The 14333-nt window shown below is 38.8% G+C and overlaps 1 long non-coding RNA gene across 1 annotated transcript in view; it reads left to right on the top strand.

Annotated features, from left to right (window-relative positions):
• Window positions 1-14333, top strand: part of LOC101799056 (uncharacterized) — a 140248-nt gene that overhangs the window by 33548 nt on the left and 92367 nt on the right. Inside the window, exon 9 of the long non-coding RNA XR_011812148.1 lies at window positions 7670-7807. This is a non-coding gene — a long non-coding RNA (uncharacterized lncRNA). The remainder of the gene's footprint in view (window positions 1-7669; window positions 7808-14333) is intronic.

Raw genomic sequence — 14333 nt, 5'->3', positions numbered from 1 at the left:
AAAGCCAATAAATGGATGTTGATGGTAGGGGCTTTTTCACTTGTTCTGCCCACCTCTACCACTCCATAGTTACCAACAACAGAAGACTTAAATTACTTTTGAAAAACAAATGAACAGAGTAAATGATGTGCTGTCATATCCTTGACTTGGCTTTTTAATAATGTTTGTTTGCTTATCTTGCTAATTTGTAGGGTCTGGTAATTTGTGATTGGCCTCGCAATTGTTAGTGTGGATTAGCATAACTGTGTTATATCAGAGGGACAAACTATTCAATGAGAAAAAGAGAAGCATCCCATGTTAGGGAAGCTATAGAAAAATGGCTTTATTTATTTATTTATTTTCACTGCTTAGTGTTGCAATTACCTCAAAACTTTATTTCATATTGGTTTAGTTCTTAGTTAATTTCCTTGCATGTAAATAACTGTTCAAAAAAAGAAGAGTTTCTCCTAGTCTTTAGGGAAGGTGATCTCTTGTTATTTTTTGTTTGAATACCCCCGCTGTGGGCTTTTTATCACTTTTATGATAAATTACTTATTTCTTATACAATGTAGCATCTGCACAGTGTTTGCTGAAAATTAAGCTGGTTTAGAGCACTATATTTCAAATCTGTCATAGCAGTTTCAGTGGCCATGTTCTTCCATTTTAACCAAATTATTTAGATTTATTTAATTTGAGAAAGGACATGCTATTTGAGATTTATTTATTTTGAGAAAGGACGTGCTGTTTCATGCCAAAGTCCTTAAAACATCCCAGTTAAACTCAGTAATGTTATTCTCTTACCAAACCTGTCTGGGTTTTTAAAATATGAATGGATATCACTTCCTGTGGCCCATTAGCAAGCCATTCCTACCTGACACTTGGCATGAAAGGATGATCTTTTGGTCATAGCATAGTGCTGCAAGCTCTCAGGGAAACTTCTTTTCCAGCCCTTCCCCGTTTTCCTTGGGGATCCTAGAAAGGTCATTTATCTTACTGTGAGAACCTTAAAAGAAAAAGTGTTAGTGATTGCTTAATGTCTTGCTTTTTCTCTATGAAAATTAAATTGTTTATTTTATAAAGATCTGTAAAACTTCAATCCATGAAGGCACACTGAATTAGCTGATTTTTACATTCTTAGTAGGTCCAGTCCTCTGCTGCTAGGAGTCAAGAGAATACTTGCTCTTTTTTTTCTCTTTCAAGAACAGGAGTTATTTATTGGGTAAAATTGGATGGATTCTCTTTATTTTGTGAGAAAAGGGAAAGAAATGGAATAATGCATCCAAGGAACAGAATCGATAAAACTAGGTGTTGTCCTTGTTTTGAAGGTATTGATGCCAATAAGACTATATTTGTTTGTGCATTATTATTATTATTATTTTTACTATTCAAAACCCTCTCATTTTTCTCCCTCTGTAAATGAGGTGGGTAGTTTCACTGCTGCCATCTGACTTAGCCTCTTCTTTTCTTAGCTTTATTATAAAGCTTGCAGTATCACAGAGTCTAAATGATGCACACTTACTAATGGACTGTTTTTACCATTATGAAGACAGAAAATAGGACCACTTGACTGGTTAAAGGCCTTATTTATTTCACTTACTATCTGTGTGTAGTTTAGGTATGCCAATTAATGCTGACTTTAAATTCAGAAAAGCAGATTGTAATTGAAACTGCCAGCCCTGGACTGTCTGTGGTTACAAACTAGGGAGCCAAGAACTGGAGGTTCTAGGTGGAAGGTTGCTTTAACAGCTGAATAAATAAATAAACACAACAAAACACCCTTTCTCTAGTGATACTTCAGTGAGAGGCCTACAGTGCATGGTCTGAGCCGTGCCTTGAACTTGGCCATGTGATCTGTTGGTTGAGCAGAGGCTTAAACCTGAGAATGTGGTTGTTCTGATGTTCACAGACATCTTGTCTGGTAAGGACCCTTCACCTCTACATTAATGTTGTAATATCAGATGGGAGAGTGGAGTGATCTGGTTATGTTGTCCTAGCAAGGTGCAGGGTGTTTCCTACTGTAGTAATATGTGTGTATCATGTTTTGGTTTTGTGCATCATTATGGAAACTTTGTGCTGAGGTCTTTCTCCGGGTGTCCCTGAGTCTGCAGATTGACCTACTAGGGTGGTGAAGAATAATCAGTTTTATTATTAAAAATTTCAGCGTAGCCCATGCTAGTCAGAGGAGACTTTTCACAGGAGCCTGCCAGAAAAGACCAGGCTTTCCCTATGATTAAGGGGAAATTGGACTGGATTACAGTGGATGTTAGAGAGTTTTTGATTCCTCACTGCAAAAGGCAATCAAGGCAGCCCAGGGCTCTGGGGAGCGGACAAAGTCAGTACAGGTTTCTGAATTCAACTGTTTCATATGTGCCTTCAGGAAGAGGATGGGTGAAAATTCACCTTCCAAATGGTAGTTTGATGTGTAGAATGAGACATGCTGAATTGCTAGACTGCTCGTTATTTTTTCAGCCTGTCCTTGGGGAATCATGTATTTTTTTTCCTGCTCCTTTTTTTTTTTTTTTTTTTTTTGGGGGGGGGGGGGGGGAAGGGAAGGGAAGAGGGGGAAGGGTGATGGGAAGCATTGTCAGATTCAATCAGCCTTTAATGTAACTGCACTAGGCAAGTAAGTGGGTGAGCATGAGTGTATATAGGGGTGTGTGTGTATATGTATAAAATTACTATTCTACTCTTGTTTGTAAGCATTATACTTTCTCCAGCCTGGAGAAGAGGAGGCTGAGGGGAGACCTCATCGCAGTCTACAACTTCCTCGTAAGGGGGTGTCGAGAGGCAGGAGACCTTTTCTCCATTAACACCAGCGACAGGACCCGCGGGAATGGAGTTAAGCTGAGGCAGGGGAAGTTTAGGCTGGACATCAGGAAGGGGTTCTTCACAGAGAGAGTGGTTGCACACTGGAACAGGCTCCCCAGGGAAGTGGTCACTGCACCGAGCCTGACTGAATTTAAGAAGAGATTGGACTGTGCACTTAGTCACATGGTCTGAACTTGGGTAGACCTGTGCGGTGTCAAGAGTTGGACTTGATGATCCTTAAGGGTCCCTTCCAACTCAGGATATTCTATGATTCTATGATTCTATACTGATTCCTGCTGTGCCACTTCAATTACCATGGTGTTTACCCAAGCACATTTTCTCTTTTATTCTTCTTGTGTGACTTCTATAAACATTTTCAGTCTGCATGTCTGTTTTTCTGTTGTCCAACTTGGCAATTTCTTGCTCTTTAAAAAAAAAATAAAAAAAAATTGGAAACCATTTTGCTAAAATATAATCTTCTCCAGTCTGTAAATGTCCTGTCTGGTCTTCTACCACACTGGTATCTTGCAGGTCAGAGACCTGCCTGATGTGGTTTGTAAGCAGCCTGTTTATAAACTGCTGCTGTTCAGTGGGTTCTTAGTGTAGTGCTGCTTTGACAGAACCACAGATGGACTTGGAGTCATTTTCTCTATTCAGACCAAAAATACTAACATCTGAAATGCTATTGTTCTGTATGACTGACATAAAAAGATCAGAGGAAAAATCATTATTGTTGGAACTGTGAAACTCCTGCTCAACGTATATGCTAACTTTTAGTTTCTTCTTAGTTTAGTTCTGCTTTGTCAACAGTTGCAGGTGTGTTGTTTGGCTAAAGCCTGAGTTCGATGGTGTAGGGTGAGTAGGGAAATATATGCTTCCTTGTTCTGTGTCTTGAGAAGAAATCTTCAGTTCTGCAGAGTTCGTCAGGGAACGTCTGTGCAAGTGCAGCTACTTTTTATTTATATATTTGTAATGACTTAATTTAATTAGAAGGTGAACTGCAGTAGTGGCTTTGGTAGGGAAATAGTCTCTCATTTTAAAACTATATGCATATATATATATATATATATATATTTTAAACTCTACACTCTGTGTCACCTGTAGTCACTGAATATAGTGTGCTTCTCAAATCTGTCTGGTAATGGTCTCACTCCCAAGGGTGTTGCAAGTCCTAGTTAACATTTGCAGAGTAATTCCAGGTTCTGAATTCTGGGGTGGAAATATAAATGCCTCCTGTCCAGGATATCTGGGATCCCTAAACCACTGGACTGTACTAGAAAGATGTGAGAAGACTTTGTTCAGAGCTTGTGAATCCAAGTGGGTACTAAACTCTGAAGGCTGAGGAAGCTGCTATGAAAGAACCAAGCTAAAACTTTGTTTCCTTTCCAAGGACGGTTTAACAGTAATGTTAGCATATTTTAGACAATGGATAGCTTGATGTCTGAAGTCATAAATTTTTTAAAGTAGCCATAGTGTGCTGCATTTTTTCTTGATCTGCGCTTAAATTTTCATTTACTTTTATATGTTGCTGGCTGAGGGCCACTAGTTTTCCATCATGAGATATGGCTGCTGAATTAGATTTTTTTTTATTATTATTTTTTCTTTTTCTCAGCTCTGAATAAATGTGCGTTTTCAAAGCAGGTGTTTGGCTCAGAGTAAGAGAGGAGATGGTTCTGTAGGGAATACTCTTGGCAAAGCAAAGCCGTAAATAGGTCTTGTGTCAGTGTTTGGTGTAATGTCTTGATATGTGTCATCATGAATTATATATTATTTTGGATCTATCACTTCTTCCACTGATAAGGGACATTGCTTTTTTGAGTGAGTTTTCTTCTTGGCTTGAAAGATTTACCGATACATTGAGATTCCCTATATTGGAGATTCAGATGAACTTTGAGAACTTGAGATAAGAACTATAAATCTGCTATAAACTAGGAAGCCATTTTTCGAAGTGTGTATTTATTGACAGAGTTTGTACTAGCTTATTCTTCTGCTTCTCATTTGTGTGCATCAGAAGAGCTTCTCTTTCAATGTTTGTTCATGCTGTTGAAAAAACTTAATGTGGGATATACATGTACAATATATATGTAATTTATCCTCATTAAAGCATCACCAGGTATTCCCTCAGAGGGATGAGTGGGGAATGGGTATCTTCCTGTAAATGTCTCAAGTACTGCTCTTAGGTTTTGTTATTTTAAAATACTTTATATTTGATGATGTTTTTAAAAAACACCTCTAGACGTAAATCCTTATTTTGGAGCTCTAAAGTAGTGTTATTAGCAATTAAGTTATTAACAATTTATGCAAAGTTGCCTTCAGTTAAGTGTCTTGAAAATAAGATTGCTTAGTGGATGGTATAAGAGCAGGAGGCAGGGAAGCCACTGTTGAATTTTCATCAAGAAAAAAAACCAAAAAACACTCTGCCTCTTTGATGAAAGGAGACATAGCATATCATTGATCTAACTTGCCAAGACAATGGCATGAGAGAATAGCTGGCACAGCCATGCAACTTGCCACTGCAACCCCAATGGGAAAATTGTGCCTGAGCAAATACATATATAAACAAGATTCTGAAGTGCAAACCTTAGGCAGACATGTGCAAAGGCTGTTTTTTAAGTTGTATACAATGATTTTTCTTTCCTAACATTAGTAGATTTATTTTAATCAGTGTAAATCTACTGATAATAAAATACTTGAATTTGATTTTTGAAATCTTAAACTTTTCAAAAATCTTTAATGAAGGCCAGGGAATAGAAATTAATGAGTGAAGGAGATCGCATTTCTAGCATTTGTTTTTCTCTGTTGAACCCAATTAAGATGCATTTTTCCCCTCTGTTTTTCAAATCCGTGTACTTTGTAAAATACTGACACAAATTCAGGTTGAAATTGTGTAACAGTTTCAGAGCAAGAAGCTTAAATACAGAATTCATTTTCTGTTCAGGTCTGCTTTCATCCCATTTTATGGTTCAGCTGAGTTAAAGATAAGGTTCAGATGACTTCCCCTGGGGATCTATTAGATCCAACTGGAGACTTCGCAGAATCACTCTCCTGCCTTTTACCCAAAGGCAGATTAGTAGCTGGTTTACCCCTTTTTGCTGATATAACCATGAAATTAATAATACAGTTTCACTTCTAGCACTGCAGAAATGCTTTGTATTGTGGTGGCTTCATCTGTGGTGTTAGTTCTGGCCACTGAAATATGTGGTAGTGGTAGCATTTTAACTTTGTTCATGTTGCCATAGTGAAAGATCTTTTAGATGACATAAGCCTCAAGACACAATCCCAACATTAAAGCAGTAAGTCTCCTTCTTCATGCCACTTCCTCTACTCCAAACACTCAATTATTAATCAGCTGGCATGGGCATTATGGACAAATCTATTGAAACTTACAGTCACGTTGTAAAAAGGACAAGGAGATTCCCCCATTGTAACTGTGAGATGATTCAGAAAAATCATCTTTAATCAATTGTGCAGTGGAGAGGGATGAGTAGAAACATGTTTGTCTGGCATGGACCACTCAAATTTAATGGCTGCTAATATGAAGAAAGAGAAATTAGGAATACTTCTTATTTTATTATTTTTTAACCTGCTCTAGGCCACATCCAGAGATTTAACTCCAGAGCTTGCTTCAGTTTCTGGAACCTATGACACTTTTAAGGACAATCATTAACTTACTAAATATTGAAACAGTCTAAGTCAAGGTAGCAACGCTTCCTATGCTTTCTAGTTACTAAGGACCTGACTCTTCAGCAGCTGCAGATTTCTTAGCATCTGTGAAGACTGTCCAAGGAAAGCACCCAGTAGCTAAGCTGATGCTGTTTTGGTTGGGTCTGCTTGAATCATAATAGTTTTCAGAGCACATCTAATTTCTGCCTAGCCAAATCAGCATGAAAGCAGGGGAGCTTGGTTGAACTTTGTTTTGTGGGGGGGTCTTTGTTTTAAGCATGTCTTAATCCCTTGCACTTCAGAAGATGCCAAGCTGTAAAGGGAAAACGGAATCTTTGCCAGTCATGATCAAGCATCCAGCTTGCTAGTCAGCTGGATATGAATATTGAGCTTATAGTGATGGGACGTCGCTACGTGGAAAAATGCCAAAGCCATCTTTCAGTATAAGAATAATACCTAGATGGTCCCATAGTATTAAATGGTAGTAAATGATAGACAGAATAAAGAAGTCTTGATATTGTAGTGTCTCTTGCTGAACTTATGAAGGAAGAATGGTTAAGTACTTCGGAGCTTTGTATCATGTGCTGACTGGCTGCTGTGATCAAGTGGAATTGATTTTTGGCTACAGTAGGTGTCATAAGAAGCAAACAAGTATGCTTTCTTTTTGCAATTGGATAAAAATGATGAAAGCACCCAGTGATGTACAGCAATGAATCAGGTCAGCGATGAATTCTTATGTCTGTCAGAACATTTGGTGTGTGGAGAAACAGAAGCAAGACAAAACCTCTTTCTCTGGGGGAGAAGCTTTTTTTTTTTTTTTCCTTTTGTGAGGGGGTGTTGTGGGTGGCGGGGTATTGTTTTGCTGCAGATCTAAACCTAGGTAAATTTACATGGGTATCTTTGGAGGTGGTTGTCTTTCAGGAATCCCAACTCAGACTGAGAATAAATTGAAGCAGTTTTTATTTGTTTTCTTAGATTTTAGTCCATGATTCTGCCAGGAGACTCATGCAGACACAGTGGTCTGTCTGCGTAAAGCTGCTTGCAATATGGGGAACTGTATGTTTTCATTTTGTCTTCCATAATTGGAAATAAATCCTCTAGATTGAAAATAGAATGTATTGCTTGTTACATTTGGGGGGAAAATGTGACCAATATAATAGTGTTGTATTTTTACATTCTCTGAGATGAATGGATTCTCTTTCTTACATTTCATTTGCAGAACTGCTTTCCAGCTCTGCTCAGCTAGACAAGATGAGGAAAATGGGAACCAAGTAGGAATTTTCTCACCCAGATCTGTAAGCTGTTTTCAGCATTGTTGATGTACAAGCTGCTCTAGTTTTGTTCCAACGCAATATAGGTGAGTTTAAATTAAGAAACTTATAATTGAATTTTTAAAGGTATAATTAAATATGATGAAGTTTAGTATAACAATTTCTATTCCTAAAGCCTGATTCTTCTGTGACTTTGTGCTGGCATAAATGACAGGCTATTCAACCTGGGGTTCATCCTTCAGTAATAAGTGTGAAGAGAATCAACAAAGCCTCTGGTTTTCTCCTACTACAATGCATATATTCAGTTTGCTATTCTATCGATAGTACTGATGAATTTGTCTGATCTTGATTAATGCAGTGAGATACAGAATATGTATAGGTACTTAAAACAACAACAAAAACACAAGCAAAAAAGAAGACCCAAAACTGCTATACATCTCATGCCTTTGCCCAACAAGGTGTAATTTGCATGAGTAGCCCCCTGTCCTGAGTGAATCTTAGGTAGTCTTCTGTGTCTGATACAAGTGGTGTGCATTACTATAGCCACTGGAAACAAGTCTTTTTGCTTTATTCAGGTTGATGCGTGACATGATTTTAGTGATGGCATCCCTAGTGTGTTGCATGTGGGTGGCAATTTTCTCTTGGTGTCAGATATTGTTTGCAGGCTTTGAAAAGGCTGATGCGTAAATGTAACAGAGGAGTAGATTGAAGTGTGGGACAAGAAATGTATTTTATTCAATGGCACTTCAATGTTTGCAGTACTGAACTGAAACAGGGTGAGTATATTGAAAACTGTTGCCCAACTGGCATTTGTGTAGGCTGTCCCAGGAACGCACGCATGGGGAGCATCTACAGGATGCTCTAAGCATTTGCAGGATTCAGAATAGAGCTGGCTGCTGCTTGCCCAGCTCAGCATGCAGGCAGACAAGCTGTTCCACATGTCCATCTTCCTGCAGGAGTTCTGTTAATGCTGTTGGTCACTGGAGTGCTGGTGAATTTCAGGTAGATGTCATTAGTAGCCTCTTTGCCCCCATAAAAATTAGGGTTAGGGCTGTTTAGGTTTGGGTTTGTTTACTTAGAAGGGGATCTTAGAACATTAATTGTGGATGTTGTAGCAGACCAAGATCCAGTGGCTGTTGTAGTTCAGTCACAATTTACACAGATGGAGTAATTAGGTTGCATTAGCTTGAAATGGGCAATGGGGAAGGAGGTGCCCTCTGCATTTGTAGATTTCTTGTTTTGTCTTCTTTCACTGTGATGGTGGTCACTACAGCTATGTAAAATACCAATTATCTAAAAAGGAACCCACAGGAGTCAGGGAAGTTCAAAGCACAGCTACTTTCAAGAGACCTCCCGATGCCTTAAGGGAGTAAAGTTTGGCAGTCATTCAGACAGTGTAGGTTTGCTGTGTCCCCAGTCCCAAGTTGTGCTGGTTGGCATGCTGATGGAAATACTGAAAAAAAACATGACGCGGTATTTGCACTCTGATTTTTATTTATTTATTTATTTTTCCTTAAGCAACCAAACAGTACTCAGGAGAAAAGCTTCTAATAATGAGCTGTTTTTTCCCCTAAAAAATTCTTTAAAAAATATTCTTATTTTTATTTTCTGCTAGTATTGCTGGCCATAGGAATATAAACTTATGAACTATCTGGATGCAAGAGGTGAGACTTTCCCTCTTTCATTGATAGCTCTGAAAAACAGAGTCCTTCCAAATGTGTTCCCTGAGTACTGCGTACCAAACCCCTGATGTCATGTGAACAATAACGGACTACTTTTCTCCTCCACTGTGCCAAGTTTTTTTGTACCATTTCAAGCCTCTTCTAAAAACTTCTCTCAGCTTAGCTTTTCTTGAGCTCTTGTTGCAAAAACTATACTTATAAACCTGTCATGGAACTATGAATAAGCATTGTAAAGCTAAAAATTCAGATTTCCACAAATTGCAAGCCAAATTTTTTTGAGTTCTCTGTTGACCTGATGGTCTTAGATAGGGTTCATGGATTTATGGATAATTTCTACTCCCACAATACGAAGCTTAAATGTCATCTTGTGAGGAGAGAAAGAGGTCTTGTATTTCCTGGAGTGGATCCTTGGACCAAAATCTAAAAAAGCAAGCTTTTATTTATTTATTTATTTGTTTGTTTTTAACCTGTCCTGAAGGTGCTGGTTTTTGTGTGTGTATTACTGTCTGAAAAACAGGAATAATGAACGAACGTTAATAAATAGGATGAAATTTCACAGTCACGAATGGCATGTAACTGGGTTTCTGGCTTCTCTTACTGTGTTATTTTACACATCCAGTGAGGACCGGCAGCTGTGATTTAGTGCCTTCCTGGCATTCACACCTGTAGGTGGCAGCATCTTCCTGTTCTATGGGCAGTGGGGGTTGGTTCCCGGGTTTCCAGTGTGATTAGAAAACTGATAATTAGAGGCAAGATCTTCCCACATCTTTTCTAAGGTTAACGTTCTCCTTTGCTATGATGCAAATAGGCACCAGTGCTTGTTCGACACATCTGTCGAACTAGCTTACTCTTCGTCCATTTGCTTTAAACATGGCTTCTCCCTTTGGTTCTTGGTCTGTTTTTCTCCTATTTTAATTAGTTTCATTCTGTTTTCGGACTTCCAAGGTCTAAGATCTGCTTGAAGGTAGAATCAAGGACTTGGAGAAGGGCTCTGCATTGCTGTACTGGCAATGTTGTAAAAAAGAGCAATCAATGGGAACTGGGAAACTATTCATCTTTTCTACTTCCGTTGAAATATGTGTATCATTGTTGAACCCTGAAAAGGTACAAAGTAGCTGTAAACAAATCAAGTAATGTTTTGACTTAATGTTGTTTTGATTTCTTTGGGTTCTTCATTCTCTGAATTAAGGCTGTCAGAAAAATAGACATTGTTATCAGCTTGAAATATAAATCTGTGTTGCAGTAACATACGAATATTAATAAGTAAGAGAAATTAAATAGTCTTAAATTTATTCTAGCAAGATAAGCCAACAAAGCAATAGCGAAACAGTCGGAGAAGTCAGAATAATAAGAGGAATGATTCTAGAAAATACTGAGAGAAGGGTACTTAAAAAAAAAAACAAAAAACAAAAAAACAAACCAAACCAAAACAAAACAAAAAACCAACAAGCCTATATTAGGGCTATTAAACTTTATTATTATTATATTGAATTGGATCTCTAGTTTGTGTTGAGAGAGTCCATAGAACTTGTACCATCTGAATATTCTCTTATAAGGTTTCTCTTCCAGCAGAGACACAGGGCAACAACTGCTGTGCCTCATTGCTGGGTGTTCAAACCGGAGTCTGCAAGAGGACCAAGTGTAGGCAGTGGCCAGAGGCAGGTGGAGGGAAGCTTACATGATGGCTCACAATAAGCCCAATCAGCCGAGAAAGAGGTGGAAGCAGGTGCCCAATGTGTCTCAGATTGGTTTTCGCTACCTGGGGATTCCCTTTTCATGGAGGATTCACAGCTACACAATTAGAGCAGCTTTTCAGTGCATGAAGCAGCTAGAGAGGTATTCAGTCCACTGTGTTTCTCTACTGGTGGTATAAGAATCAAGTCAGTGTTCCAGAAGGACACTACCAATATTGCTTCGGATAATACTGTAGCTTTATCTGCCTGGCTGCTGTCCAGTAACTGCTGCTTATCTCAGCACTGATACCAGGCTGCATCTTTAGATTTGCCCTTTGCACTGGAAAATGAAGCCCATGTGTGTTTTCTATACCTGTATCAGGGATTGTATCATACATACTAAATCTTTCCTCAAAAGGAATATGAACAGTACCTTTTTCTTGTGCAAAGCACCCATTATGCTACTCTATAGCTTATAATCTGTTAGATGAAACTGAGAAATGCCTCAGTTTTGTATGTCTAACTCATCTTCCTCCATAATGTTGTAGAAGATTAAAATTCAAAATACATTGTTTATGCTATCAGGAAAAGGCACTATGTTTATGACAGTGACATAGATTTGGCCTGAAAAATTCAAATACTATACTTTCCTAAGGTAGAAGTATTCCAGACACAGGCTTCTTAGTGTTATTGTAGGATTACATTTGCTTTATGAAGCTCATAGTCATTTTCTGTCTCCAAGGAGCAGAAACTGGATGTGGTGAAGGCACAGACAATTACTGTTGGTCACCAGTCATCACTTTCTAACTGCTGGCTGGCTAGTCAAATATAAATTTAGGACATATCTATTACTTTCCTCTGGGTGTAGGGTTTTAGGTATCTTAAATATTTTACAGCAACTTTGCTTCCCTTCAACACTGTGGACAGCCATTACAGCGGTGCTTAAGAATCAGCTCTCAGGATGCGTTGTTTTGCTGCTATGGTATGAGCATTTTGGAATTTTCAGTGTTGTGTGTTCTGGGAGTCCTTTTGTATTTCAGTGGGATTTTGGGGTTAGGTCTCGCTGGAACCTAACTTCAGGGTTTTAGCTGCCAGTCTTCTCTTTATCTGAACACCAGAATATTTCTCACAGAGCCATCAGGATACGTGGTAGAAAAATCTGTGTGGTGGATTTTACACTGTACAAGTTGTCTGTGGGTATAATGCTTAAAAATCTGTATTAGCTATGGGATCAGGGAAATGAGGAAGGTGCTGAGGTGATATGTGTTTTTATACACATTCTGTATACCTGATTCATTTGATGGATACTGCTTCTAGGCTGCTTGATAGTAATAAGAGGATCATGCCTGAGAACTGGTGTGGCCAGAATTGGCTGTAGAATTTCAGGATACCTAAGAATACCACAGAACTGCTTACAGTTCTGTGCAGACCTTCATAAAGTGCTGAGCTGCTTCCTTGGCCGTTACTGTTTGGAGGAATTTGCTCTCATCAGTTACTAACAAGTCTGGTGATAGATTGCTTACTGAGGTGTTTGTAGGAAGTGGTGATACTCCACATCTGTGTAGTAACTGATGGCTTTTCATGATTGTTTTCTTTTTTGTTCTTTTCAAAATTATTTTTCATTGCCGCTTCAATAGCAATGCATTTTTTTTGTTTGTTTGTTTGTGTTTTTTTGTGCTTGTACAGTGGTGCAGTCCCGATGTTTTTCAAAGAAATTAGTTCTCTTGTGAATTCAGAGAAATGCGTTGTTTAGGTCCCTGGCCATCAGGGTGGCATGCAGCAGCAAGGTGGCTTGGCTGAAGAATGGGAATGCATCTACTTGTATTAGAGTGGGTATCTGATATCTCATTGGATTAACTTCTGAAGTGGACCACGTAAATACTGCTAGGAACCTTACTGGTACACAACAAAATACTAATTATGCACAGAAGGTGTTTTTGTCCAATGCAACTCAATTTGTCCAATGCATCTCAGTCTGGGCTGTAACAGATTTGAAATTTGGTTTCAGGCATAGACTGTAGAATTTCTGAGAGTGTGGTGGTAGTAGGAGCTCTCTTACTATCCATATAGTTAAAGTCTCTTATTCTAATGTCTTCAAACAATGCCCAATCCTGTACCTCTCGTACATGTAACTTTGATCAGAATTACCAGAATTATCCTGCATGTGTAGATATCCTTGTTAAAAACATGTGGGTCACTGCTGCTGTCTCCTCTGCTAACGGCACTGACTCTCATCTGTATCAACTACCCTCTGTAGAAATTGAAATAATACCCCTGGCCAGTTTTAGTGTTGTGCCTAGAAAGTAGGCTACATGCGGGGATGTGTTCTGCCACAAATAATTGACATCAAAGTTAACACAATGCCATATGCAGCTTTTGAGGGTTTGATTTGCTCTGTTTGCAAGTCTCTCTTTCCCGTCCCCCCCCCCCACCCCCCCCCTTTTTTTTTTGTTCTTTCTGGTACATAGATTGATTGTTGGTATCCTTTCCAGAAGAGAAAAGAAACTTGAGAGGCACTCGTTTTCCTGTTTGGTGGTGAGGAGAGTGTAAAGGTGCCTGTCGGGATGAGACTTGGTAATGTTAGTACAGTTCTCAAAAGCTAACCTCTTCAAGCACCTTAATGACTCCCTAACAAAAATGGAGCTGAAGAGCCTTTTCTCCACCTTGGTCTTACAGTAATATTGCAATGATGGATCTGTTCATTGTGTACATAAATAGTGGCCTGATTCAGGCAGGATCAAACAAAGCTATGGATTAATTCTTATTTTATCTTCAACAGAGAAAATCCTTCGTTATTTTTCTGCAAGAACTGAAGGATCTGCAAGCCTTATCTTTACCGTCACTATCTTGATTATTCAGAGCTCCCAGCACCCTCCTGGAACAGCAGTCTGTGTGCATGCAGATGATAAGTCTTGAAGAATGAATATAGTTATTAGCTGTGGTTATTTGAACATCACAGTTCATGTCTAGTTCCTTAGTGTCATGCATGCTGAGTACAGAGCAGAAGATGCAACTGTTCGGTGATGAAAAGAATTAAGGTTTGGGGACAAGAATACTGAAAAGTTTCATGTACTCCTCCCCTTCCTGCCCTTTTCAGTTCTTCTGTAGCTTGTTCTAGCACCAGTACTACCAGTGTCAGTGCTTTGTTGCAGGGATGTGAAGTAGGAATGACTAGACCAGGCTACTTGATGGAATGAGTCCTTTGCTGCTCTAAGGCATTGTATTGTGGAATTCTGTCAGTGAAGTCATCAAGTGAC

This window comes from Anas platyrhynchos, chromosome 11, assembly GCF_047663525.1.
Source record: "Anas platyrhynchos isolate ZD024472 breed Pekin duck chromosome 11, IASCAAS_PekinDuck_T2T, whole genome shotgun sequence".
Lineage (NCBI taxonomy): Eukaryota > Metazoa > Chordata > Aves > Anseriformes > Anatidae > Anas > Anas platyrhynchos.
The sequence above is the reverse complement of the archived record's forward strand: the minus strand, read 5'-3'. Positions and strand labels throughout refer to the sequence as shown.